The sequence below is a fragment of the Eurosta solidaginis genome, chromosome 4 (assembly GCF_040869045.1).
Source record: "Eurosta solidaginis isolate ZX-2024a chromosome 4, ASM4086904v1, whole genome shotgun sequence".
NCBI classification, from domain to species: Eukaryota; Metazoa; Arthropoda; class Insecta; order Diptera; family Tephritidae; genus Eurosta; species Eurosta solidaginis.
Window position 1 is genome coordinate 72,458,425 of NC_090322.1, and position 26,685 is coordinate 72,485,109.

The 26,685-nt window shown below is 39.7% G+C and overlaps 1 long non-coding RNA gene across 4 annotated transcripts; it reads left to right on the plus strand.

The window, feature by feature from the left end:
* The first annotated feature begins 662 nt into the window (after positions 1-662).
* On the plus strand, positions 663-25,829 carry LOC137248000 (uncharacterized). 4 transcript variants are annotated; one of them, XR_010951990.1, is made up of 4 exons: positions 663-796; positions 854-1,004; positions 24,977-25,361; positions 25,421-25,829. It is a non-coding gene; the product is annotated as an uncharacterized lncRNA (long non-coding RNA). The 4 variants fall into 4 exon arrangements; XR_010951993.1 differs by lacking the exons at positions 663-796; positions 854-1,004 and adding an exon at positions 21,322-21,368; XR_010951992.1 differs by lacking the exons at positions 663-796; positions 854-1,004 and adding an exon at positions 21,378-21,469.
* Positions 25,830-26,685: the final 856 nt, after the last annotated feature.

Genomic DNA, 26,685 nt, shown 5'->3' on the forward strand with positions numbered 1-26,685 from the left:
GTATTTGTGTAAAAAAGGCTTGGGTACCGATAGCTCTCATGGTAAACCTGAACTCATATCCAACATCAATGCCTCGCATTCAATTGTGGCACTGTACGCACTACATTGGGTTCACGTAGTATGGACAAGCATATTGTTGATTCCAGTGGTAAGGCCACAATTTCAAATGATGGGGCAACCATTATGAAACTATTGGATATTGTGAATATAGCCGTAAAACTCTAGTAGACATCGCCAAATTTCAAAATACTGAGGTAAGTTTTTTGTTATATTAGAATGTGTAGAATAAAAATGTTTCTCTTATCAGGTCGGCGATGGCACCACTTCAGTAGTATTTTAAGCATGTGAAATCTTAAAACAAGTTAAGCCAGATGTTGAGGAAGGCGTGAATGCACGTATCATCATTAAATCTATACGTAACGCATTACAATTATGCATGCTAAAATATGGCATGGCTGTACATGTCGAAGCGCCAATCAAAGGAGCAACAAAGTGCTTTATTGGAAAAATGATGTGCCACAGCAATGTCCAAGAGTATCAGAAAATTGTTGATGCTGAATGGCGTATTCTGTAGAATAAACTAGCTAAGTAAGGCGCCAATGTTGTGTTTTCTAAATTACCAATTGGTGATGTTGCTACACAGTATTTTGCAGGTCGTGATATGTTCTGTGCTGTTCATGTACCAGAAGAAGATTGGAAACGTAGAATGAAAGCTTGTGGTGGTGCTGTTATGACTACAGCTAATGATATTAATTCAAGTGTTTTGGGTCAATGTGATTACTTTGAAGAACGTCAGGTTGGTGGTGAACGTTTCAACATTTTCCAAGGTTTGACATTAATTTAATTTTTATAGTTTATAATTATTTAAAGGTTGCATTAATGCTAGAACAAGTACATTGATTTTACGTGGCAGTGTTGAACAATTTTTGAAAGAAACTGAGCTTCGTTACATGATGCTATAATGCTTGTGCGGCGTACAATTAAACATTATTCTGTTGTTGCTGGTAAGTCAAAATACAAATTGAAAAAAATGTCTAATCTTAGGGCCTCATTTTCTATTACGAAACGAACTTTCGATGCGGATCAGAGACGAATCGCTAGTGTATTTGCACTATGTTAAACAATGGCAACTTATCACTTGACAATTACTTTTGCCTTCCTGTTAGTTAGAAAGGTAAAGACCGAACGAAAATGATAGAGAATACCACTGCTAGACGAAATCGTTTGGAGGCGAATCGTTCGTCTGAGCTATCGTTCGCAATACAGAATGAAGCCTTTAAATTGTTAAGTAATATAATGAAAAGATTGTGCCCAAATACCCCCCAGCGGGTTAGGGGTCAGAATTTACCCGCGGTAGGTATGCCTGTCGTAAGAGGCGACTAAAATGGCCTGAAGGTTTAATGTGGCCACATAAATCGTTCCCGAGATCGTCGGGCTAGCACTTTAATGGTGCTGTGTTACCGGAGCGCACCAGATCTGTATCCGGCTAAAGGACCATCACATAGATAACACTCCCCAAAGCCTTCGGGGAGCAACCTTATCGCTACAAAAACAACAACAACATTGTGTCCAAATCCCGAAAAAAAACTATAAAATTTGTGTCAGTGAAATGATAATTATTGCTTTTGGTTGTTAGTTTCGAGGCATCGCCATCGAGTTCCTTCTGATCGTATATGCCGGTTCTTTTGCATTCTTTTACATGCATAAAGTGCCGTTGCAGCCTTCCTCACCCTCTCCTCCACGTTGAGCTTCCATGACAGCTTACTGTCTATGATCATTCCTAGATATTTTGTGCAAGGTTTCTCCCGTAGGGTCGCCCCTTGTTATGGATACGCATTTACAAGGGAGCAGTAAGGAAGGCGATCGGCATGATGTGTTGGTGCACAGTGGCTAGTCATTGTCGGCTGGGGCGGGTCCTTGCCAACCTTACTGTTCCTGCGCCATAAGCAGAAAAAAGTTCCTATCATGCCTATCAAACTAGCAGCTGTCAAAATCAAAAAAACCTGACAGAAGCGCAGAGACCGACTCAAAACGCTTGAAATTCAAAATAAAACAACATCCGGCTGAACCGGATGTCACGGACAGACCGTTGACATTCAAAATTTAAAAATTCAAAAAAAATAAAAAAAAATAACCGCAAAAAAAAGAAATTGACGCAAAAAAAAATTACCGAACCGGAGATGACCGGTTACTAACCGTTAAAATCAAACTCGAAAAAAAAACGCTGAAAAATAAAAATAATATACAAAAAGCTGAAAGATAAAAGGGCCGAATATACAGAGGGGGCGCCGCGGGTGGTGTTGCGACGCCCGGTGCCTATACCCACCCTCAAAATCCATGGCCACCGACGCACCTAAAATTTCGGTGGCCCCTTACCTGTATACCCTACGTGCCTTCTAAAAGAATGAAGATGCCAACATTCCCATTTTTAATTACAATTTTTATTTATAATCCATCATTTAAAAAAAATTAATATGTAGATGTATATACTAATCAATCCTGAGTTTTATCTAAATTTGCTTTCTTCAAAATAAGTTGTACGCATTAAGTTACAGAGGAAACGGTGAATAAAATGCTTGTTTAAGAAGTAAAAGAAATAATTTCGAACAAAGAAATTGTACATAAGTATCTAATTGACATAATTCATTTCGATCCCGGTATTAAGAAACATGAATAGTGAATATTACTTTGTAAAGCCAAAGTAATAATTCCTTTTAGGGGCTTTAAACGTTTTTAGATGGTTCTAAAATAAGTTTGGTTGCAAGTTTATTGCAGCTTATCAAATAAATGATCCTTCTTTTACTAATAAAAGGTGTTTAATATCTTCGACTGCTATTCTTTTGTTCGCAGCTGTATGTACATATAACATTTTTTTCGTTGTAAAAAAAAATTATACAGGAAGTTGTATTCCTTCTTATTATAACTAAGTTTGATAACATTGTTGCGGTTGTTGCTCTGGTTTACAGGTCATTTGCTGAAAATAATGTGGAATTCATCTAAATGCTCTTTCGAATCTATTTCCATACTGCTGAATAGATTTTAATTTCATAGGTCTGCTTGTACATAGCAAATAACGTGGAAACCAAGCGAAGCACACTGGAGTAAAAAAAAATACCTTAAGAAAAATGTAGTTATTTGGCTCAAAATTCCTATAGTAAATCGTAGACCGCCTTACAGAGTTTGCAGACTTCTTAACATTTACATTTTCTTATTTCTAACTTAGAATGTTCCTTTTGTTAGGATTTAATTAGATTTTCTTATTTCACATCTATTTTAAATTATAGTTGTCCAAACTTCAAATTTACTTTTGGATTGTATTTAGTAAAAATTTTTATATATTTTTTTTCTAAGTTCCAATTTATGATAATTGCATTCGATTGTATCCAATTACGTTAATTATACTTTTCTCATATCAGCAAGTTCAATTGTATTAAATTCATTTCATTTGTCTTATCTCGAGTCTATGGAAATTTGATTGCCACACCAATGGATATGGTCGGCAAAACTCTCGTAACAATTTAATAAGCTTTTATAGCTTTAGTCTTCGTTGACACATACTAACTTGTGCCGTGTGATCATATAGAGAAAAATTATTTATGAACTTTCAGGTGACGTTTCAGTCGCAACAGCATAGTGGAGCAGTAAAAAAAATATTTCAAAAAAATTATAGAAAGAGTTTATTTGTTCCTGATCACCAAGACGTAGATCCTCTATTTCTTGTTGCGACTAGATTCTAATTTCTCGCGGAAAGGCATATGTCGCTAATGTGTAATGCATTACCCATCCGCATGGCTTTCGCATGTATGGATATAAAAAAAATATGGTTCCGAGTGACACATTCAAAAATGTAAGGTACTATATGTACTAGTGACACTATTCTGTAACTTGACTGGAATAAAATTATTTGCAGAACTCAAACTTTTATAATTTGGTTTTCTATTTCTTGGCTGTGTTGACCTTTCACAAGCTTTACAGAACAATGTTTCTTACTCGCAAGATTACAGAACGGGTTTTACATTGCACTTATCCGACGGGTCAACAGAGTTAAGAGCACCAAAGTGTCCGAATTCATATACCGTATGTTCGAATCGAGTTACAGAAAGGGGTCTTTAGGTTCATTAAGCGTGCTTGGAATGAATTACAAAAATTTGAAACGATAATCTGTAAGTGACGAATTTTATCACTTCCTATAAATACATAATATAATTTCACCGAGTTGGAACGGACTCACCCAGTTTCAAACGTTGTTGTTGTAGTTGGTGTTGGTACTGTTGGTGGTTGTTGCGCTCTGGCCCGAGGTGATCGAGTGAACCTGGTGGCAATAGACTTCGTGATGACCTTCACGAACTTGATGACTTGGTGCTAATTTTGACGTTCGTTGGGTTACGCTGCCGCGTGCTGCCGCCGTCTCTCAATTGTCCTTATGTTATTTGCTTCATATATGGGTGTTTTATGCTTGGTGGCGATAATATGATATTGTTACCGGAGACTGATCTTTTCCACTGCTTTCAACAATTCACCCGAGCGTGTGGGAATCGATGTATTACCCCAGTCAAAGAAAAGTGCTGTAACCTTTTTAAATTTTCTCCACACAATTGAGTGTTGTTAGATTCGGTCACACATAAATTAGCAGCATTTTTTTGTTTGTGCTTTTCGTTAAAATTTCATTTTCGGCCATCAGCGTATGAACTTAATTGATAAGCGACTTTCTTGTCGCTGTTCTACAAAATTTTTTATAATAATCGTAGTGTATTATGTGCAATACAAATAGCGGGAAAACAATCGCTTATTGTTGTCCAATTTTGGGAGATTTTTCTTTTTTCTTTTCGCTCCAATCTAGCTGAACTTTCATGGCCGGAACCTCGTGCTAAAAGAGACCAAATTTTTTTTTCCTTTTTCTTTTTCCTCGTGCGTATCTGCTGGCAAAAAAAAAACTCTATCCATCTTCTTGTGCTCGTGATGGCAGGTCTGTGTGTTCCCTTCCTTTTTGATATCTTTTTATCGCAACATTCGCCACATCGCTAGGTGTGTTCGCGTGAACACGCTCCCAAGTGGGTCGTAGCCGTAGACCGTAGCAGCGGACCGTAACAAACCTGCTTCGCTTTGAAGACCTGACGATGAAGCGAACAGGAAACCGGAACATCTGTGTGAAGCTACTGCCAGGAATCTTCGACGACAAGCAACGTGGGGCACGACTCACCCCTGAGATAAGAGTCTCAAAGTCCTACTACGAAGCTAGCCGGGCAACATAGGTCTGTCAAAAAAAAATTAAGTCAAGTTGGGAATAATTTCTGTTTCCTAGTTATAAGGGCTTTGCGGCAATTAGACATTTGTTATGGAGAACTCGTCAAAACTCCGAAAGGCTAGTCCGACCTAAGCGTGGACTGCCAGGGTGTTCACGGTCCTCGGTGAGTACGCGTGTGAACAACCTATGAGGTCATTGCTCGGGGAGAATACTGGGCGAGATGTCCCCGACCGCCAAAACGCCCAGACAAAAAAGGTCCAATAGGTGGATATATAAAAAAAAATCAAATTGTAAATTGGCAAAAGAAACGCCCTTGTTGGTTCATTGCGGACGAATATCCGAAGCATGGAAGCGACCTATCAATTTCCCGTTTAGGTCCTCGAGATCATACAATACATTGCCTATCTTACGAAGCACGCGACATTTCAGGTATTTGGGTAGGAATTTGGCGTTAATGCCCTGTTTGAAGTTACTTAAGGCAAAGTTTTTTCGGAAAACTTCCTGACCTTCCTTGTAGTTGACCTGTCTAGAGCGCTTGTTATAGGTGGTTACTCCCCTATCCTTGGCCTGATCTAAATTTCTACGGATCTGCTCGCGAATATTAGTCAACTTGTCAGCTCGGCTTACTACCGTAACTTGGTCTTCCCGAAGGCTGCCGAGTTTCCCTAAAATGTTGTACGTTGAGGCATGCTGGACCATGTTTTGGCCATATAATGCAAAGTATGGAGAACACTGAATCGCCGTATGAAAATCACTTCTCAAAACTGATAAAATCTCGGGTATATGCTTATCCCAATCGGTATGGTCAGGTTTATCTTTCAGGAAAATCCTAATCTTAGAAACAATTTCTCTATTGACGCGTTCGGATGCGTTCGCTTGGGGAGAATATAGCCCCGTCCTCACGTGCGTCACCCCGTAATTTACTAAAAATTGGTTCATTTCCTTCGAGGCAAACTGTTTACCATTGTCACTGTGAATAAACTCAGGGACCCCTACAGCCGGAAAAATTTCTGAAGCGAAGTAATTTATAACGTTAACAGTGGTAGCTCTCTGCATGGGCTTTAGCCAAACGTATTTTGAAAAATGGTCTAGTACTATGAAAAGAAATTGATTTCGCCGCTTAGATCTCGGATACGGCCCTAGAAAGTCGCAATACAACCGCTGAAATGGCCTTTCGGATTCAAAGGTACTCCCTATAGGTGGTCTCGACTGCTGATTGGTGGGTTTTACCGTTTTGCAGGTGTCACAACGCTGGACGTAGTCCCTGACGTCCTTAGCCTGCTGCGGCCAGAAGTACTTCTGCCTAACACGTTCTAAGGTTTTCAGCCATCCGCCATGGTAACTCCGGTTAGCGTCATGTGCTAATCTCACTGCTTCCTCAGTCAACCCTTTTGGCAACCATAAACGCCACAGCGAGTCTTCTTCCCCTTCCAACCCCTTACGAAACTTAACTCTTTTGAAGATTACACCGTCTACCACTCGTAAATCCGGAAGTGATTCCTCGTTTTCGGTGACGGTCCGAATTAAGTCTAAATATTCGTTGCTGCAAAATTCGGGAGAGACTAAATCTATTTCTCCGGGCGTGGTAGTGAAAGTTAACTCGTCAACATCAAAACGCGACAGCGCGTCCGGTACTACATTCAGGGTGCCCTTACGATGTTCCATTCTAAAATCGTATCTTTGCAGTAAGAGTGACCATCTCGCCAACCTCCCGCTCAAGTCTTTTTGTGTCATCAACCACTTGAGACTGGAGTGGTCCGTAACAATCCGAAAAGGTAATCCTTCGACATAGGGTCGGAAACGCTTCACGCTGATTATGGCTGCAAGACATTCCAGCTCGGTTACTGTATAATTGCGTTGAGCATTATTCAGCTTTTTCGACACGAATGCGATTGGATGCTCAGCGCCGTCATCATCGATCTGGAACAACACTCCGCCAACACCTATTTTGGAAGCGTCGCATTGTATTACGAATTCTTTGGAAAAGTCTGGTTGGGCCAAGACAGGCGCCGAACTCAAGGCTACTTTTAGTTTTTCGAACGCCTCTATAGCTTCAGGAGTGAGTTTAAACGGGCCTGCTGACTTGCGGAGACAGTCGGTCAAGGGACCTGCCAAGTCAGCAAAATTGGTAATAAATGCTCGGTACCAATTCGCCATGCCCACAAACCTACGCACTTGCCGAGGGGATTTAGGGATCGGGAAGTTTTGTATTGCTTCTACTTTTCCCGGATCCACTTTCAGACACCCGCTGCCTATCAAATACCCTAAGTAGCGTATTTCCTTCTGACAAAATTTACTTTTTTCCACATTTATTGTCAGACCTGCATCTCTCAAACAGTTCGCCACTTCCGCTAGCAATTTTAGATGATCCTCAAAATTAGTGCTACATACCATCAGATCGTCCAGGTAGACAAAGACGTTCTCTCGCAGACGCGAAGGGATCGCCTTGTCCATCAGCCTACTCATAGTCTGCGGTCCATTGCACAGACCAAATGGCATCGCCTTGAAGTGGTACAGAGGCCTCCCCGGAACTGCGAATGCTGTTTTTTCCTTCGAGGACTCTGTCAATTTGATCTGGAAGAACGCGTCTTTCAGATCAATGCCACTAATAAAATGCGTATCTTTCAGTCTGCTCAATAAGCCGTTGATATGAGGCAGGGGGTACGAATCCTTCTTAGTCACCGCGTTGACCTTTCTCGAATCTATACACAGCCTGACTTTACCTGGTTTCCGGACCAGTACTACAGGACTACACCACGGGGAGTTGGATTCTTCTATAACTCCTAACTGTAGTAACCTGTCTAGTTCTCTAAAAGCTTCGGCTTGCCTCGGCGGCGAAAGAGGAAAATGCTTGCTTTTTATAGGCACAGCATCACCGGTGTCGATGTGATGCTCCACTAATTTAGTTTGCCCTAGGCCTAACTTCTCGTACGAAGGAAACGTCTCGATGACTTTTCGCAATTCTGATTTCTGTTCTGGTGACAATTCATGGAGGTTAAGTTCCTCTTCCTTTTCAAGCCTAGTCTCTAAACACTCTACGCTCGGGAATATTTCGGGAGCTAACGCAAATGCTCTCCAAAAATCTACCCCGAAGTATGCTTCTTGGAGCAATGAGGGAACAAGGTAAAAACGAATAATCTTTGTGGTATTTTTAAAAGTGACCGGTAGAGATACTGAGCCTAAAATTTTTTGCTTGTTGCCGCCTGCGGTATATACGAACGCATGTAAGGGCTGATATTCGAAGCCGTTATCCTTTAGGAATTCTAATCCATTCTTCCCTAAGATGGAGACGTTGGCTCCCGAGTCCAACAACCCTACAAGAAAACTATTTTTAATTTTAGCCTTTACTAAAGGCCTTTCGTCCTCTGTAAGCGTTAACGTGGTGGCTTGCAGCAGTCTACGCTCCTGTACTCTCCTGTGGTATCTCTTCCTACATTTCAAAATATTTTCCGATACCGGGTAGTGTTCAAAGATGGTATGTCTTAGGTGTTCGTACCTATGTTCCCTTTCTTCTAGGTCTGGTGAAAGTTGCGTCTGGCAAGCGACATCCCTATGCTGGCGTCGCAGAATTCTAATCGGCTCGCTCATCGCGGATGAAGACGTTTGACTCTCGGCTTCGGAACTGTCTGTACTGTCAGGGTAAGTTATTATTACTTTTGAGGGCTCTTCTGCCAGGGTACTACTGCACCTCGGAAGCTCACCACCTCCATGCAGAGATTCGCCCTCTGGGTCAGCGCACGGGACGACGCCTCGAGCACTGGCTGATGTGGGAGCTATGAAGCCGAACGAGGTTCCCCCGCCTTCTCGCTCGGGTACTGGTTTCCCTGCCTGCGATGGTCCCTAGGGCATTTAGGAGTGAATACACCCTTATACCCACATTTAAAACAAAAAGGACTTTTTATGGGTTCCTCGCAATATATATAGGAGTGCCCCATTCCCTGGCAATTCCAACACTGGATTCCCGAGTAGTCCGGTCTTCTGCTGCGTCTATATTCCAGCGCCTCTATCTGGGGATCTATCTCGCCGTCCTCGCCGTCCATCTTCGCGTCCGGGGTTGTCACGCGTGCTTCGCTTACATGCCGTCCTGGGTAAATGGCTCCCAGCAGCTTGCTCTCTTTCAGCACTTGTTCACCTCGGCGTGCTACATCGCGTAGATCATGGAGGTTCCTTACGTCCGCATTAAAAAGCATTAGCTTAAGGCTACTGTTGACGTTCTTTTTTATTATGTCAATCAGTAGAAGCTCTGACATTGGCTCCCTTAAGCGCGCGTTCAAGGAGATTATGTCCGCGTGAAACACGTCATAACACTCACTTGCCTTTTGCTTCCGCATGGAGATCTCCATCATGATCTCGTGGTCCGTTTTCAAAGTGCCAAACTCTCTTTTTAATGAGTAGCACAAAAAGGCATAAGTCGCATTTGGGTTTTGTTTGGTAAATAGCCAGTACCATTCTTCGGCTCGTCCAGAAAGGAACAAGTGGAAACTGGCCATTATTTGTTCATCCGGGCATTGTGTGCGCTCACACAAGGTGTTTAGTTTAAATAGAAAATCGGCTACGCTGCCAGTGCCGTCGAACGCGATTTTCCACTCCTGCGGTTTGACTGCTATGTTGCTTGGAGTCGGGTACATTGGCGGTACTCCCGATGGCAATGGGTTACGGTCCATCCTACTTGCGTTCCTGTGTTGCTGGTTTGCTTGCTGCGTGGATTCGAGAGCGGCGTTGAGCTGGGCCATGTTGGCTCTAATTGAGCCCATCTCTCTCCGCATTTCCTCCTGCGAAGCCTGAAACAGTTGGTGTAGCACGTCCACCCACGAGCCTCCACGGTTGGATTCGTCCTGCATTCCTAAGATCCGATCGCTTGTAGCGTCTCCGAAATTTCCTATGTCCTGGTTTGGGGGTAAGGCACCAGCTCCTTCGGGTGCGTGGATCGCCGCATTGGGCATTAGCCCCGAGATATCGTGCACGTTCACCTGACTGGTGCTTACGGGTATGTCCAGTTTTTCGCGAGGGCCATTCAGGTCCGAGCCCACGTTTAATAACGCGGGGTCTCCGTATTGTCCGCCCACTGGGGTGTGCACCACCAAGGGACGCCTGGCCTGAGAGAAGGCCCCTCTATTTATACTACCGCCCCGGTTCTGGTTTCTCCGGGGATTCCCTGCACTCCCAAACGGAGTATTCCGGCCCGGATGCCCGAATGACTGGTCGCGCGACATGTTCAGGGGGGGAAAAAAAAATTGGTCAAGCAAAAAAACTTATGCCCGTAAGGCGCTTAAAAAAAAAATATATGAAAAAAAAATTGAGCGCGAATAATTACTGCTATTTCTCTATTTCTGCTTGATAGTCGAAAACCGCAAAAAAAAATGTTCAGTTAAATATGTCTTAATAACTCATGGGAATGCTGACATCCCCTTCCGAAGGCACTCGGGATACAGGCAAAACAAAAAAAAAAATTACATAAATCCGTTCATACTTGTCCCTAGTGCTCCCAACCGCAGTGCGAGGGGGTTTTAAGGCCCCCCTCCGAGACTGGTTGGGGTCACTAGGGTCACTCCAGGCACACACGGGTCGGTCTCAACACGCCCAGCCGCAACGCAGGGGCAGTCTCCAGGGGGCTTGCCCCTGGGACTGGTTGGGGGTGTTGAGGCCGCCCGTCCATTCTCACTGGACACCCCTCCTGCCTCCGCCGCAATGGGTGGAGTGGTTTCGGAACCGCTCCCCCAGTCCGGCGGGACAGGAAGGAGTGCCACTCTGAATCCCAGCTCAACCCTCCACAGTCCAGGTGGTATTCTAAACTACCACCTGGGGCGTGGGATGAGCCGGTGTTCTTTTTCCACATACATACACGCACTCACACTGACGACACAAAATTCGGCAAATAACTAAAAAAACTACTTTACAAAAAAAAAACCCAAGTTAGCGGACATATTATTACCAGGGCCGACTAACGGACAAAACATCCGGCAAACCAAAATCCCAACTACAAAAAAAAAATCAAGTGCGTGCAGCACTGCCTCATCGGGTGAAATGAAAAAAAAATCCGGAGACTTGACGTAAAGTCCGTGGCTCCTTCGGCCACTGCCCCCGATGACCAGCCCGGACAACCTGATCCGTCTAACCATCCCACCGCAACGTAGGTGGCAGCTTCTGTGGCTGCGCACTCGGACTGGTGGGATGGTCAACCTCACAGGTTGGCCCGACTGACCCCCGCGGCCAGCGCCTTAGGTGCCACGTTGGGCGCCATCTGTTATGGTAGCGCATCTACAACGGAGCAGTAAGGAAGGCGGTCGGCATGATGTGTTGGTGCACAGTGGCTAGTCATTGTCGGCTGGGGCGGGTCCTTGCCAACCTTACTGTTCCTGCGCCATAAACAGAAAAATGTTCCTATCATGCCTGTCAAAACGAGCAGCTGTCAAATTCAAAAAACCTGGCAGAAGCGCAGAGACCGACTCAAAACGCTTATCAATACAAAATAAAACAACATCCGGCTGAACCGGATGTCACGGACAGACCGTTAACATTCCAAAATTTAAATTCAAATTCAAAAAAAATTAAAAAAAAACTGACGCAAAAAAAAAATTACCGAACCGGACATGACCGGTTACTACTCTGAAATCAAATATCAATAAAGCTGAAAAGTAAAATAACAAAACTGAAACAAAAGGAAAATAAAAGGCCGAATACACAGAGGGGCGCCGCGGGTGTTGTTGCGACGCCCGGTGCTTAGTCCCACCCTCAAATAACCATGGCCACCGACGCACCTAAATTTCGGTGGCCCCTTACCTGTATACCCTACGTGCCTTCTAAAAGAATGAAGATGCCAACATTCCCATTTTTAATTACAATTTTTATTTATAATCCATCATTTAAAAAAAATTAATATGTAGATGTATATACTAATCAATCCTGAGTTTTATCTAAATTTGCTTTCTTCAAAATAAGTTGTACGCATTAAGTTACAGAGGAAACGGTGAATAAAATGCTTGTTTAAGAAGTAAAAGAAATAATTTCGAACAAAGAAATTGTACATAAGTATCTAATTGACATAATTCATTTCGATCCCGGTATTAAGAAACATGAATAGTGAATATTACTTTGTAAAGCCAAAGTAATAATTCCTTTTAGGGGCTTTAAACGTTTTTAGATGGTTCTAAAATAAGTTTGGTTGCAAGTTTATTGCAGCTTATCAAATAAATGATCCTTCTTTTACTAATAAAAGGTGTTTAATATCTTCGACTGCTATTCTTTTGTTCGCAGCTGTATGTACATATAACATTTTTTTTGTTGTAAAAAAAAATTATACAGGAAGTTGTATTCCTTCTTATTATAACTAAGTTTGATAACATTGTTGCGGTTGTTGCTCTGGTTTACAGGTCATTTGCTGAAAATAATGTGGAATTCATCTAAATGCTCTTTCGAATCTATTTCCATACTGCTGAATAGATTTTAATTTCATAGGTCTGCTTGTACATAGCAAATAACGTGGAAACCAAGCGAAGCACACTGGAGTAAAAAAAAATACCTTAAGAAAAATGTAGTTATTTGGCTCAAAATTCCTATAGTAAATCGTAGACCGCCTTACAGAGTTTGCAGACTTCTTAACATTTACATTTTCTTATTTCTAACTTAGAATGTTCCTTTTGTTAGGATTTAATTAGATTTTCTTATTTCACATCTATTTTAAATTATAGTTGTCCAAACTTCAAATTTACTTTTGGATTGTATTTAGTAAAAATTTTTATATATTTTTTTTCTAAGTTCCAATTTATGATAATTGCATTCGATTGTATCCAATTACGTTAATTATACTTTTCTCATATCAGCAAGTTCAATTGTATTAAATTCATTTCATTTGTCTTATCTCGAGTCTATGGAAATTTGATTGCCACACCAATGGATATGGTCGGCAAAACTCTCGTAACAATTTAATAAGCTTTTATAGCTTTAGTCTTCGTTGACACATACTAACTTGTGCCGTGTGATCATATAGAGAAAAATTATTTATGAACTTTCAGGTGACGTTTCAGTCGCAACAGCATAGTGGAGCAGTAAAAAAAATATTTCAAAAAAATTATAGAAAGAGTTTATTTGTTCCTGATCACCAAGACGTAGATCCTCTATTTCTTGTTGCGACTAGATTCTAATTTCTCGCGGAAAGGCATATGTCGCTAATGTGTAATGCATTACCCATCCGCATGGCTTTCGCATGTATGGATATAAAAAAAATATGGTTCCGAGTGACACATTCAAAAATGTAAGGTACTATATGTACTAGTGACACTATTCTGTAACTTGACTGGAATAAAATTATTTGCAGAACTCAAACTTTTATAATTTGGTTTTCTATTTCTTGGCTGTGTTGACCTTTCACAAGCTTTACAGAACAATGTTTCTTACTCGCAAGATTACAGAACGGGTTTTACATTGCACTTATCCGACGGGTCAACAGAGTTAAGAGCACCAAAGTGTCCGAATTCATATACCGTATGTTCGAATCGAGTTACAGAAAGGGGTCTTTAGGTTCATTAAGCGTGCTTGGAATGAATTACAAAAATTTGAAACGATAATCTGTAAGTGACGAATTTTATCACTTCCTATAAATACATAATATAATTTCACCGAGTTGGAACGGACTCACCCAGTTTCAAACGTTGTTGTTGTAGTTGGTGTTGGTACTGTTGGTGGTTGTTGCGCTCTGGCCCGAGGTGATCGAGTGAACCTGGTGGCAATAGACTTCGTGATGACCTTCACGAACTTGATGACTTGGTGCTAATTTTGACGTTCGTTTGGTTACGCTGCCGCGTGCTGCCGCCGTCTCTCAATTGTCCTTATGTTATTTGCTTCATATATGGGTGTTTTATGCTTGGTGGCGATAATATGATATTGTTACCGGAGACTGATCTTTTCCACTGCTTTCAACAATTCACCCGAGCGTGTGGGAATCGATGTATTACCCCAGTCAAAGAAAAGTGCTGTAACCTTTTTAAATTTTCTCCACACAATTGAGTGTTGTTAGATTCGGTCACACATAAATTAGCAGCATTTTTTTGTTTGTGCTTTTCGTTAAAATTTCATTTTCGGCCATCAGCGTATGAACTTAATTGATAAGCGACTTTCTTGTCGCTGTTCTACAAAATTTTTTTATAATAATCGTAGTGTATTATGTGCAATACAAATAGCGGGAAAACAATCGCTTATTGTTGTCCAATTTTGGGAGATTTTTCTTTTTTCTTTTCGCTCCAATCTAGCTGAACTTTCATGGCCGGAACCTCGTGCTAAAAGAGACCAAATTTTTTTTTCCTTTTTCTTTTTCCTCGTGCGTATCTGCTGGCAAAAAAAAAACTCTATCCATCTTCTTGTGCTCGTGATGGCAGGTCTGTGTGTTCCCTTCCTTTTTGATATCTTTTTATCGCAACATTCGCCACATCGCTAGGTGTGTTCGCGTGAACACGCTCCCAAGTGGGTCGTAGCCGTAGACCGTAGCAGCGGACCGTAACACCCTCCTAACTTAGGCCTGGTCCAATTAGGGACCTTGTACCTCTTTGTAAACAAGACCATATGCAACGTCATCTGCGTAAACCGTAAGTTTTTCTGGTCCCTCGTAGAATCCCCTAAGCAGTTGGTTAATGACCAGCGTCCACAGCAGAGGTGATAGCACCCCTCCCTGCGGAGTGCCCCTGTCCACTAATTTCGTGGCCGCGTACAATCCCCATTGCGATGTAATCTTACTGCAGTTTAACATGCAGTCGATCCATCTGGGTAAGGCTGGATGTACTTTAACGTAATTGAGACCATCAATAATCGCCCATTTAGAAAGCCCCGGCAATGCTTAAGAAGACTTCTAGAGCATATTCCTTATATTCCAGGGCTTTTTAAACGGTTTTATTTAGCTTGAGTTGACAGGTTGCACGGCCGCATGCACGGCCGTTGTGAAGGAATCTTGTAATTGAAATTTAAGTAGCTTCCCGATAAGCTACAAGCTTGAAACTTGGAATATAGTTCGGAACCCGATGACAATGCAATAATAGGGAAAAAAATCGCCGCTAGGTGGCGCATGGATCGAGATATTCACAAAAATCGTATTTGTGGTCCGATTTGGCTCGTATTTGGAATGCATAATACATGCAACAATAGAAATCGACCTGTGAAAAAAATCGCCGCTAGGTGGCGCATGGATCGAGATATTCACAAAAATCGTATTTGTTGTCCGATTTGGCTCATATTTGGAACACATAATACATACAAGAATAGAAAGCGACCTATCAAAAAAAAATCGCCGCTAGGTGGCGCAAGGATCGAGATATTCACAAAAATCGTATTTGTGGTCCGATTTGATTTGGTGCATATTTGGAACACATAATACATACATGAATAGAAAGGCGACCTATGATGCCCGATTTGGGTCATATTTGGAATAAATATTGCATTCAGTCCAGTAGAAGTGACATCAAAATATTTTGGAGTTGGAGGAGGGACAAGCATACGTGGCGCAGAGTCGAGTAAAGTCTTTGGAAGGATTATGTATTGAGGACTTAGGTTGTTACAAATTGTCAGGAAAGAGTCCTTGTTATAATGAGTCACTAAATGAACTAAATAGAATGAGAAATAATAGGCAATTAAATAAAGACTAAAAACTTGAAAATAAAATAATAAAAAAAAAATTTTTAAGTTAAACGGTTTTATTGAAAACAATACTTACATGAAATAATAAAAATACGAAAAGCTAGAAAATAATTAGGTAGGTCCTAGGTACTAGTCATCACACTCCTTATCAAACTAGGGCGTTGATCAGACAATTAAATAAAAGCGTTGGACGCGTCATATTTCTATTGATAGTCATAAGTAAAACCAACTGAACCTTAATCAGGTTATGCTACGCCTCACATTTTTAGAAATTTCACGGGCCCAACGCTTTTATTTAATTGTCTGATCAACGTCCTAGATTGATAAGGAGTGTGATGACTAGTACCTAGGACCTACCTAATTATTTTCTAGCTTTTCGTATTTTTATTATTTCATGTAAGTATTGTTTTCAATAAAACCGTTTAACTTAAACATTTTTTTAAATTATTTTATTCTATGCTTATTACCACCCCATGCAATGCGGTGTCTACTGACTTGCCTTTGGTGTACGCCTGTTGTGTTGTGGAGAGCAGCTTTTCATCCACGTTGGACTTTATGTACATGTTTGAGCAGAAATGATGTTAAGCTATTGGGTCTATAATCTTTGGGATACACGTGACCGATCTTCCCCGCCTTTGGTAGGAAAGCTACACGAGCAGTTCTCCAAGAGTGCGGTACATGATTCAGTTTGTGCACCCATCGAATATTATTTTAAGCCATCCCACGACCGCCCTACTTGAAACTTGTAGCATGGCCGGACATGTACCTTCTGAGCCCGGCGATTTCACCACCACTACGAGGCAGCATATATGAATGCAGCTGTTTCCTTACCATTACTACAGCTCCCACCCGTCCTTCCGTTTGCGCATAGTAAACGCCAAATCCGCGCGCGCTAAGTCCAGAAACCTTTCCTCCCGATGGAAGCCACGACTCCTGGATCAGCGCGTTAGGAGGAGGGGTTCGCTCGACGCCACTCTACGGTGTTGGAGGTTTATCTGTAGGACTCGCAGCACCAATGGGCTGCTTGCCCCCCTCCAGCACCTTCATCGTGACGTCGTCGTCCTCCCCTAGCCCTTTTGGTTTAGAGTGTTCGAAGTCCCCTTCAGCCTCTTGTACCTGTTGTGCCGGGTGTTTCTCTGAGCGACTCACAGCACCATCTGGCTGTTGGTCCCCTTCTAACACATTCGGGGTGACGTGGGCTACCTCCACCTGTCTTTTTTCCCTTAGGCTTTTGAGGTCCTTTTCGACTTCGCCCACGTCCAGCGTGTTAGGACTTTAATACCCGCGACTTCTTTTCCTGAGTCGCATATAAATTTTGCCTGTACCTAAGGACATTTTTCCAAGCTGCGCTTACAATATATCCTCCGCCTGCTTGTTTATTTGGAAGATGTATAACTGACCTTCCTCCGTAGGCCGAGATACAGTAAGTACCTTCCAATCCTGTGTCGGTATGTTCGGATTCTGATTCTGCAAAAGTCGCAGTGTATCCTCCGACTTCATCACGCATGGTATCCATACCTTAACTTTTGGTACCTTGGGGAATTGTGCTTTATCCACCATCTCAAAACGCGCGTTCGTTCCCTGCCTTTGGAGGTTTGGAACCACTTCCTCCAGCCACCGCAAGCTCGCGATGTTGTCGCACGCTATCATCTTCATACCATTATACCATCCCCCGAATCAAAGGTTGGAAGGAGCTTACTTGGTTATTCCCGCATCATCTTAAGCATTAAGCTAATAAGCTCCTTTTCTACAGATCTCCACCTTTCACTAGTCATCTGTTCGAAAGGACTGCTACGATCAACCAGCGCCACAGTCAGTGACTGCTTTGCCACATCACTCATCTTCTCGAGAAAAGTAGCCGTCTTAGTGTTATTTCCCTTTGGCACCTCCGAGAAAGCCGGTGTCTTAGCTCCCTTTAGCACCTCCGAGAAAGTCGGAGTCTTAGTGTTATCTCCCTTTGGCTTATCTCCTACTTCCATAGTTGGAACTTCCCTCTGACTCGCAGCCTTCGAGGTAGTTGCTACCTCGCTATTGGGGCCCATCTGTCTTACAGCTTTGGGCCTACTTGTGTTGTCTATGGGACTGGGCCCTTTCTGCCTCTTGAAAGCAGGCTTGTGGCCTTCCGCCGAAAGTTGCCTTTTCATTCTGCCATTCGACGCTTCTTCCTCCTCATACCGGTTGCAGAACCGAGGGTTTCTCGCAGCAAACCTTTTGAACTGCCTTCGTCCTACTTCTACCGCCTCATGAGCCCATGCCAAGCGCTCGATCTCCTCTTCTGTTGGGTCCACCACTGCTCCCAAGCGTTGTACAATTCTTAGTATTGCACGGTACTTCGAGAGTTCATTGCATCAGCACTACTCTCGCTCCCCGAGTCCTACGCATCGCTTAATGCGTATTTGTCGTCCTTGGCTTGCGGCTCAGTCCTCTTCTTATAATCGTCCTTATGAAAATTAGGTAATGAGTCGTTCATCTTGGTCGTACGACCACCAGCCCGACAAGGCGGGCTCAGCGGTCCAGTATTATATACGGGGAAAGAACCGTCAGCCACAGCAGCGCCCCTTACTGTGGTAAGGCCATCAACACTTCCCGAGGTGGTCCGGTATCGGGAAGGCTCCGTTCGAATACAGCTGGCTACAAATCGTCCAATAGGCACGGTCCGCATAACACCCTGGATTAGGGGGTTGGCAGTTCTTGGTCACCGACATCCCGCCGCCCTCCTATGAGGCGAAACGGCGAAGATGCCAGTCCTAAACAGCTCCTCCTCATAGTCGGGCGCTATGGAGGTCGGCTAAGCCCTCACACCAACGACGATTTTCGTTACAATTGCTAGTGCATGCCCTCCAAGATGTAGATCCTGATCGAAAGTCACACCCAAAATTTTAGGGTGTAAGACATTCGGTAGGGTAATGCCATATGGTCGACATTTGGCGCGGTCATGTTTTAAATAAGGTTACCGATGATTTGGTTGGTGACAATATCAGGTTTCGCGAGGCGACAAAACTGGAGAGATTGGGGAGATAGCTGTTTATTTTATTACAAAGCTCATCGATGTAGGAAACAATAGCATAGGCGTAGAAGCAATAGTGACTCCTGGTGGTAAAGATAGCTATTGATATGAAGAAGTTAAGCAGAAGTTTGAATATGAGTTTTTTTAAGTTATAGCAAAAAAAGCGTTGAGGATTTTTAATATCTTACCAGGTACCTTCGTACATGTTTCTAAGAATAAATAATAAAACCTATTCAAACTCCATTTTCACCAGGACCTGAGACTTCGCTATACTTTAACATACAATACGTTACCCCATTTTAGCACAACTATCATTTTTTGATTTTATTAAATTTTATAAAATGTTTCTTCCTCTACAGTTCTATTTCGGTATTGGATGGTCAATATGGCTTTCGCATTTTATCCATCAATAACTGTGAAAAGGTGGAAGAAATCTATGCGTGTAAATCTCACATATTATCTTGGTCGAGCGTTTCTTCAATAGCTCTCTAGTGGTGATGGTGACAGCAGGGAAACCCAACTGTTTACAAATGTTACACTTCAAAAAGAATCAAAATATCTGCCATTGCGTCTACGGCTCAAATACCCACAGTATATGAATGAATCGATTGCACCTAATTGTCTGCCTAACGGATAGTATACATATTCATCAAATCGAAAATATTGCACCAAACGAACTGGGTCTGAATACTGAAACAGTACACATATTCAAAATCGATGAGGAGGCTGTGATGATGGTATAGGGTGAGTTGTTGAATAACATACGAAAAGCACTTTAACCCATCTATATATTTGCATTACAGCTAAAGCTTTACAAACAGCAAAAATTGCTGGCGCCAAGCAATTGGATGGTGTAAAGTTAGAAACTGCTGTTGTAACAGCTGCCACCGACACAACGGTTATCTCTACTTCGCCGAGTAGCGGCTCGTCCAAATATCTATCGAAGACAGTATAATCATGTCTTTTGCCAACACAGGTTAGCGATGTGCTTGCACATGAAAATATTTCAATTGGAAAACAAAAACCAATTAAGAGAGTTTATGTTATTATTAAAGGACTTACTTTTCTTTATATCAACTGTATTGATTTAAGTTGCAATTTCATGTGCATATATAATAAGGGATGTCGTGATACGATTGCTGTCGGAATTAGATTTGAAACCATTCAATACTCCTGCTAAGGGTTGCAGAATTATTGCTTGAATGATTAGATTTAGAACAATGATAAGTCTGACTCAATTACAATTCGTACATTTTTAAGTTCATCAATTACCACAGCAATCGGATTCCACGACACCTTTGAATATTCTTAATCTGAAAAAAGAGTAAACCTAATCTGAATTTCTACTAAGCTTTAAGTTGTAGATTATTTAAATAATTGGAGTTTTTTCTGAAGCTTAAAATTATTTTCTGTTCGCTTGGAAAACATTTCAATTGGAAAATAAAAACCAATAAGGCGAGTTTATTTATTACTAAAATTCTTACTTTTCTTTTTTATCAACTGTATTAATTTAAGTTACAATTTCATGTACATATATAATAAGGTATGTCGTGATACGATTGTTGTTGGAATTAGATTTGAAACCAATCAATACTCCTGCTTGGGTTGCGGAATTATTGCTTGAATGATTAGATTTAGAACAATAATAAGTCTGGCTCAATTACTAGTCCTACATTTTTAAATTCATATTTTACTTTACTTTATTACTTTAAAATTCAATTACGACAGCAATCGGATTCCACGACACCTTTGAATATTCTTGATCTGAAAAAAAGAGTAAATCGAATCTGCTGTTGAGTAAATTGATTCAAATAATTGGAGTTTTTTCTAAAGCTTAAAATTATTTTCTGCTCGCTTAGAAAAGATTTCAATTGGAAAACAAAAACCAATTAAGCAAGTTTATTTATTATTAAAGTACTTAGTTCTTTTTTATATAAACTATATTAATATAAGTTCCAATTTCATGTACATATATAATAATGAAAAAATAATACATATTGAAAATTAAATTTTTTTTGGTTCATATTTTATTCATATGGCTGCTCCAGGTAAAGTAAATCTGCAGGTAAAATTCATGTTATATTGCGGTTATATATATGGTAAAACGCCAGTAAAATTGATTATCAAATGACTCGAAAATGTAGAGTGAAATGGCGGAGAATATGACCGCCATTTGACGAGCATTGTGACATGTGTGAACAGCACAGTACTATGCCCACATCTTATAAGTGGCAGCGGAATGCACAATCACATAAATAGGTACGAAATGGGAAAAAAATGTAAAAAATCTACTCTCGCTAGTGCAAACGTGACTAAAATTTAACAAGGGCCGTGACCGCACAATGACGGTCAAATGACTAGGCAAATGGCGTGGAGCGTTTTTGCAGGGTATGTATCTAATGTCAGTAGAGTTGTATTATCTAGTAGCTAATAGGTCTGTCCACTTCTTGTTGTCCGTTCCTGTGTCAATCCTACATTGGCATATTTTTATATTGGGTGAGCCTACTTATTTCTATTGGTGGTTAAAGTAAAGTATTTTTCCTAAAATGTAAAATTGTGACCTCTTGGATTGTGAGGTTTTCTCAAATGAGACCCAGGTAATAAATGTTTGTATTTATTTTATTTTCTTGAACTAATTCCGCATTTTATTCAAGAAAAAAAAACATTTTTTTTTCACTTGACATTTTTTCATTCATAATAAGGTAAATCTGTAATAAATTACATAGACAATTGAGGGGTTGCTGACTGAAGAACGGGGTAGCTATGTATTGGTAGTAGTTCTATTAATGGGTAAGTGGAAGGTACAGTGGATGCAAAAATTTTCATATCTTTATACTTTTTGTTTTTTTTTTTTCAGCAATATATTTTTGGTCTTTTACGTCATGCGATTTCTGCGGCGGCCACCAAGACAGTATCGTCCTGAATTTTATGAAGAATTATTTTTATTTTTAACCGGAATTTGTCACATGCACAACCTCTTTGTTTAGTGCAATTAATTGATCTTTGAGAACTTGGGTACCTTTTTATTATTTTAAATTTGCCTACTCGAGTAAATGTTCTATTCTTAATCACCAATTTGTCCCTTAGGACAACGGTTTTTTCCTTATAAATTTCAAGTCCTTGACTTGCGGCATTTGTGCAACGTGTGTACAGCCTGATAAGTAATTGTACTAAGTCAATTTTATTATCTACAATCAGGTTGCTTGTATTTCTTACGCTACCATTTTTCTATATTAAGATGAAAACGAGCGCGACATGTCTTATTGCTGCAAATTTATATAGCGCCTCACATATATTTTTATATGTTCTCTTTGTGACTTTTCTTCATTCTTGTTGTTATGGGCTGGTGTTTAGTATTTTTGTTCGTTAGGTTTTGCTTACTTCTACTGTCCTAGAATATCCTATTACGTCATGACCATCTTTGTCAGGAGCATTCAAAGGAATTATGCAAATTTTGATTTGCTATTAGACTTTGGCAGGGTTAATCTGTCTGCCTTTATTGTTGATAATGAAATTTTAAGAGTTATGACTTTAATTATTTGTTACTCTTCCTCAGCTTTAGGTTTGGTTTTAAAGGGGTTTAGAGTACCTTGAATATTAAATGCGTGCTTGAGAATTTTTCAACTGCCTATATTTAACTTTCATATAGTTTTTGATTATAGTGGCTATTGCAATGACTAATAGCACGATAACGCAGATTAAAACTGTTAGCCAAACATCAGGAATGTTGGGGGTATTTTTTGTGTCTACCTCGGCTGGTGGTTCGTATTTAACCATTCTATTCCCTGTTACTTCAGAATTTTCTTTCCCTAGTTCATAGCCAGCTATGGCTATTATAATGCCTTGGGCTATTTTTGTCCACCAAGTCATTTTGAAACTTCTGTAATTACTAGTGAATAAGGGTTTAAATTCCAATAAAATTTCTTTGATTTTTTTTCTTTCATTATCCTAGATACCCCATTTTATTTATAATTGTTACATTATAAAAATTGTTAATCTAAAAATTTTATAATTTATTAGCTTAGTATGGCTTATTTTACAAAATATTAAAAATATTTTTATTTATTCATTGTTAAAAAAAATTTTTTAACGCTATTATAATTCAACATTTGTCGTTTTCGGGGAACACACTTCTCATCATCCTCATAATTTCCTCTTCTTTGGTTGTGGGATTTCTTACATCCTCAATTGTGGGTTCCCTCCCCATGCCTATCATTTTCCAAAATGTTTTTAACCATTTTAATTCATTTTCGTAATCTCTTGTTTCTGCGTCTAAAATTTCTTTGTCTTCCCATTCAATGGGGTGTTTAAAATATTTCCCTGGTATTCCAATTTACTTATCTAAATTTTAATTTTAATTAAAAAAATTTTTTTTTCAATGTTTTTCTTTAAATTTTTACATATATTCTTTTCATTTTACTTAACTTATTTTCTAAGTCTTCTAGGTTTTGTTGCTGTTATTTTCAATTCTCCTTCCGCTGCTAGTCTAAGCTGTGTCCAATATTATTCCACTCAAATATGCAGCCAAACCGCCATTCATTAATATAGTATGCTGTGTTTTTTGTAGAATTTTTGTTTTCCTTTTGCTGTAAAGGCTGGCCTTGCCCACCAGTGGGAACATTCGCTCAACTTTTGAGCGTGAAGATCAAAAATTTTTGTTTTCAGGATAAGAAAGGAATTTGCTCCTTTTGCCTTATTGACCGATTATTAAATTTACTTTTTCAACTATGAAAAGAGAAATAATTTTACTTTTTCCTTAAAGTTTGCAGGAGGAAACAGTCAGATCGTTTTAGCAGTTATGCTGATGTTTGATCTGAACTGGCAGGATCGCCATATAAAGAAGGCGAATCCTGATTGTTTATTAACGCGACAGGTTCCTCTGACCAGCTAGATCTTTAGCAGTTTTGCTAACTCTAGACTGGCAGGATCGCCATGTAAAGAATGTTAAACAAAATAATTAAGTGACGGACCCAGATGAGTAGCGTTGGCTAGCAATTGTTCTTTATTGACGAAATTCATTACTATTTATACAAAAGTCCTTAACCTATACATATATACATACTTACATTAATATTTACATATTAACGGTGCATGACTCAATAGTGAGGAATGGTTTGTCAGCAAATTATTATATTGACCTACATATTGTCAATATGATTCTCGCTTGAGCAGTTTGGTATGACGTATTAATATATTGGGCGACTTGGCAAATGCGAATGAACTCATGGTAGTTATGTGGGTCAATGAACGTATATTTGTAATGTTAAGCGTGTTTGAAGTGAGGTGAATTCCACGCGATATTATATTATCAATATTCGTTGCTTTTGAAATTCGGCTCAAAATTTGCACATGGAACAACTAAAGACTCTCCTGACTTAAAAATAATGCAAAATCAGCCTGCGAAATTCCGTGTCTGCTGGATCAGCATTATTCATATCATCCTCCTCAAGAACACTCAATATATTTACCGAAAACAATTCACTATTATTAAGACTCATTATTATTCTATTAATTTTAATTAAATTAAATCCCACTTTAAACAACGCCCACGCAACTAACACTGTCCTCGAAAATTTGACAACTGAATACCAACAAATATTACTTTATTTTGCACAAAGCTTCAAGAGCTGCAGTTATTCTCATCGAATAAACTATCTTTTAGTTTAACCAACCAAATTAGTACAGTTACAATTTTATTCGGTTAGTTTTACTATTTTGGCTGTTAAGAATTGTAATTTTATCATTTTAGAGTTTAGCCATACCATTTTTTGTAGTTAAATTTATATGCTACAATTCTAACGGTTAGTTTAACCCACACCCACGAGGAGGGGGGGGGGGGGGGATTGGGGGATTTCCCCCGGGCTCGTAGTTTCTCAGGGAGCCCAAGATTTAGAGGTACTAAGAAATTTTAAGCCGAATTTCAAAAGCAACGAATATCGATAATGATTTTTTGCCTGTGCCTTCGAAAAGACGCCTGTATATTAACTTTTGTGATTGGCCATTTATATTTTAATTAACTTTAACATACAATACGTTACCCCATTTTGGCACAACTATCATTTTTTGATTTTATTAAATTTTATAAAATGTTTCTTCCTCTACAGTTCTATTTCGGTATTGGATGGTCAATATGGCTTTCGCATTTTCTCCATCAATAACTGTGAAAAGGTGGAAGAAATCTATGCGTGTAAATCTCACATATTATCTTGGTCGAGCGTTTCTTCAATAGCTCTCTAGTGGTGATGGTGACAGCAGGGAAACCCAACTGTTTACAAATGTTACACTTCAAAAAGAATCAAAATATCTGCCATTGCGTCTACGGCTCAAATACCCACAGTATATGAATGAATCGATTGCACCTAATTGTCTGCCTAACGGATAGTATACATATTCATCAAATCGAAAATATTGCACCAAACGAACTGGGTCTGAATACTGAAACAGTACACATATTCAAAATCGATGAGGAGGCTGTGATGATGGTATAGGGTGAGTTGTTGAATATCATACGAAAACCACTTTAACCCATCTATATATTTGCATTACAGCTAAAGCTTTACAAACAGCAAAAATTGCTGGCGCCAAGCAATTGGATGGTGTAAAGTTAGAAACTGCTGTTGTAACAGCTGCCACCGACACCTAATCTGAATTTCTACTAAGCTTTAAGTTGTAGATTATTTAAATAATTGGAGTTTTTTCTGAAGCTTAAAATTATTTTCTGTTCGCTTGGAAAAGATTTCAATTGGAAAATAAAAACCAATAAGGCGAGTTTATTTATTACTAAAATTCTTACTTTTCTTTTTTATCAACTGTATTAATTTAAGTTACAATTTCATGTACATATATAATAAGGTATGTCGTGATACGATTGCTGTTGGAATTAGATTTGAAACCAATCAATACTCCTGCTAGGGTTGCGGAATTATTGCTTGAATGATTAGATTTAGAACAATAATAAGTCTGACTAATTACTAGTCCTACATTTTTAAATTCATATTTTACTTTACTTTATTACTTTAAAATTCAATTACGACAGCAATCGGATTCCACGACACCTTTGAATATTCTTGATCTGAAAAAAAGAGTAAATCGAATCTTTATTTTCTGCTCGCTTAGAAAAGATTTCAATTGGAAAACAAAAACCAATTAAGCGAGTTTATTTATTATTAAAGTACTTAATTCTTTTTTATATAAACTGTATTAATATAACTTCCAATTTCATGTAGATATATAATAATGAAAATAATAAATATTGAAAATTCAATTTTTTTTGGTTCATATTTTATTCATATGGCTGCTCCAGGTAAAGTAAATCTGCAGGTAAAATTCATGTTATATTGCGGTTATATATATGGTAAAACGGCAAAAAAATTGATTATCAAATGACTCGAAAATGTAGAGTGAAATGGCGGAGAATATGACCGCCATTTGACGAGCATTGTGACGTGTGTGAACAGCACAGTACTATGCCCACATCCTATAAGTGGGAGCGGAATGCACAATCACATAAATAGGTACGAAATGAAAAAAAAATGTAAAAAATCTACTCTCGCTAGTGCAAACGTGACTAAAATTTAAGAAGGGCCGTGACCGCACAATGACGGTCAAATAACTAGTCAAATGGCGTGGAGCGTTTTTGCAGGGTATGTATCTAATCATGGTACAATAACCAGGTAAAAGCATCAGAGTTGCATTTAAATGTTTTTTCATTCGAAAGTGGTCATAAAATGTCAAACTTTGTTTATGTTTACATTTTTTGTTTATTTACTTTTGATGTGAGTTAGGTGTTAGGTAATTCTTTACTTTAGCTCAC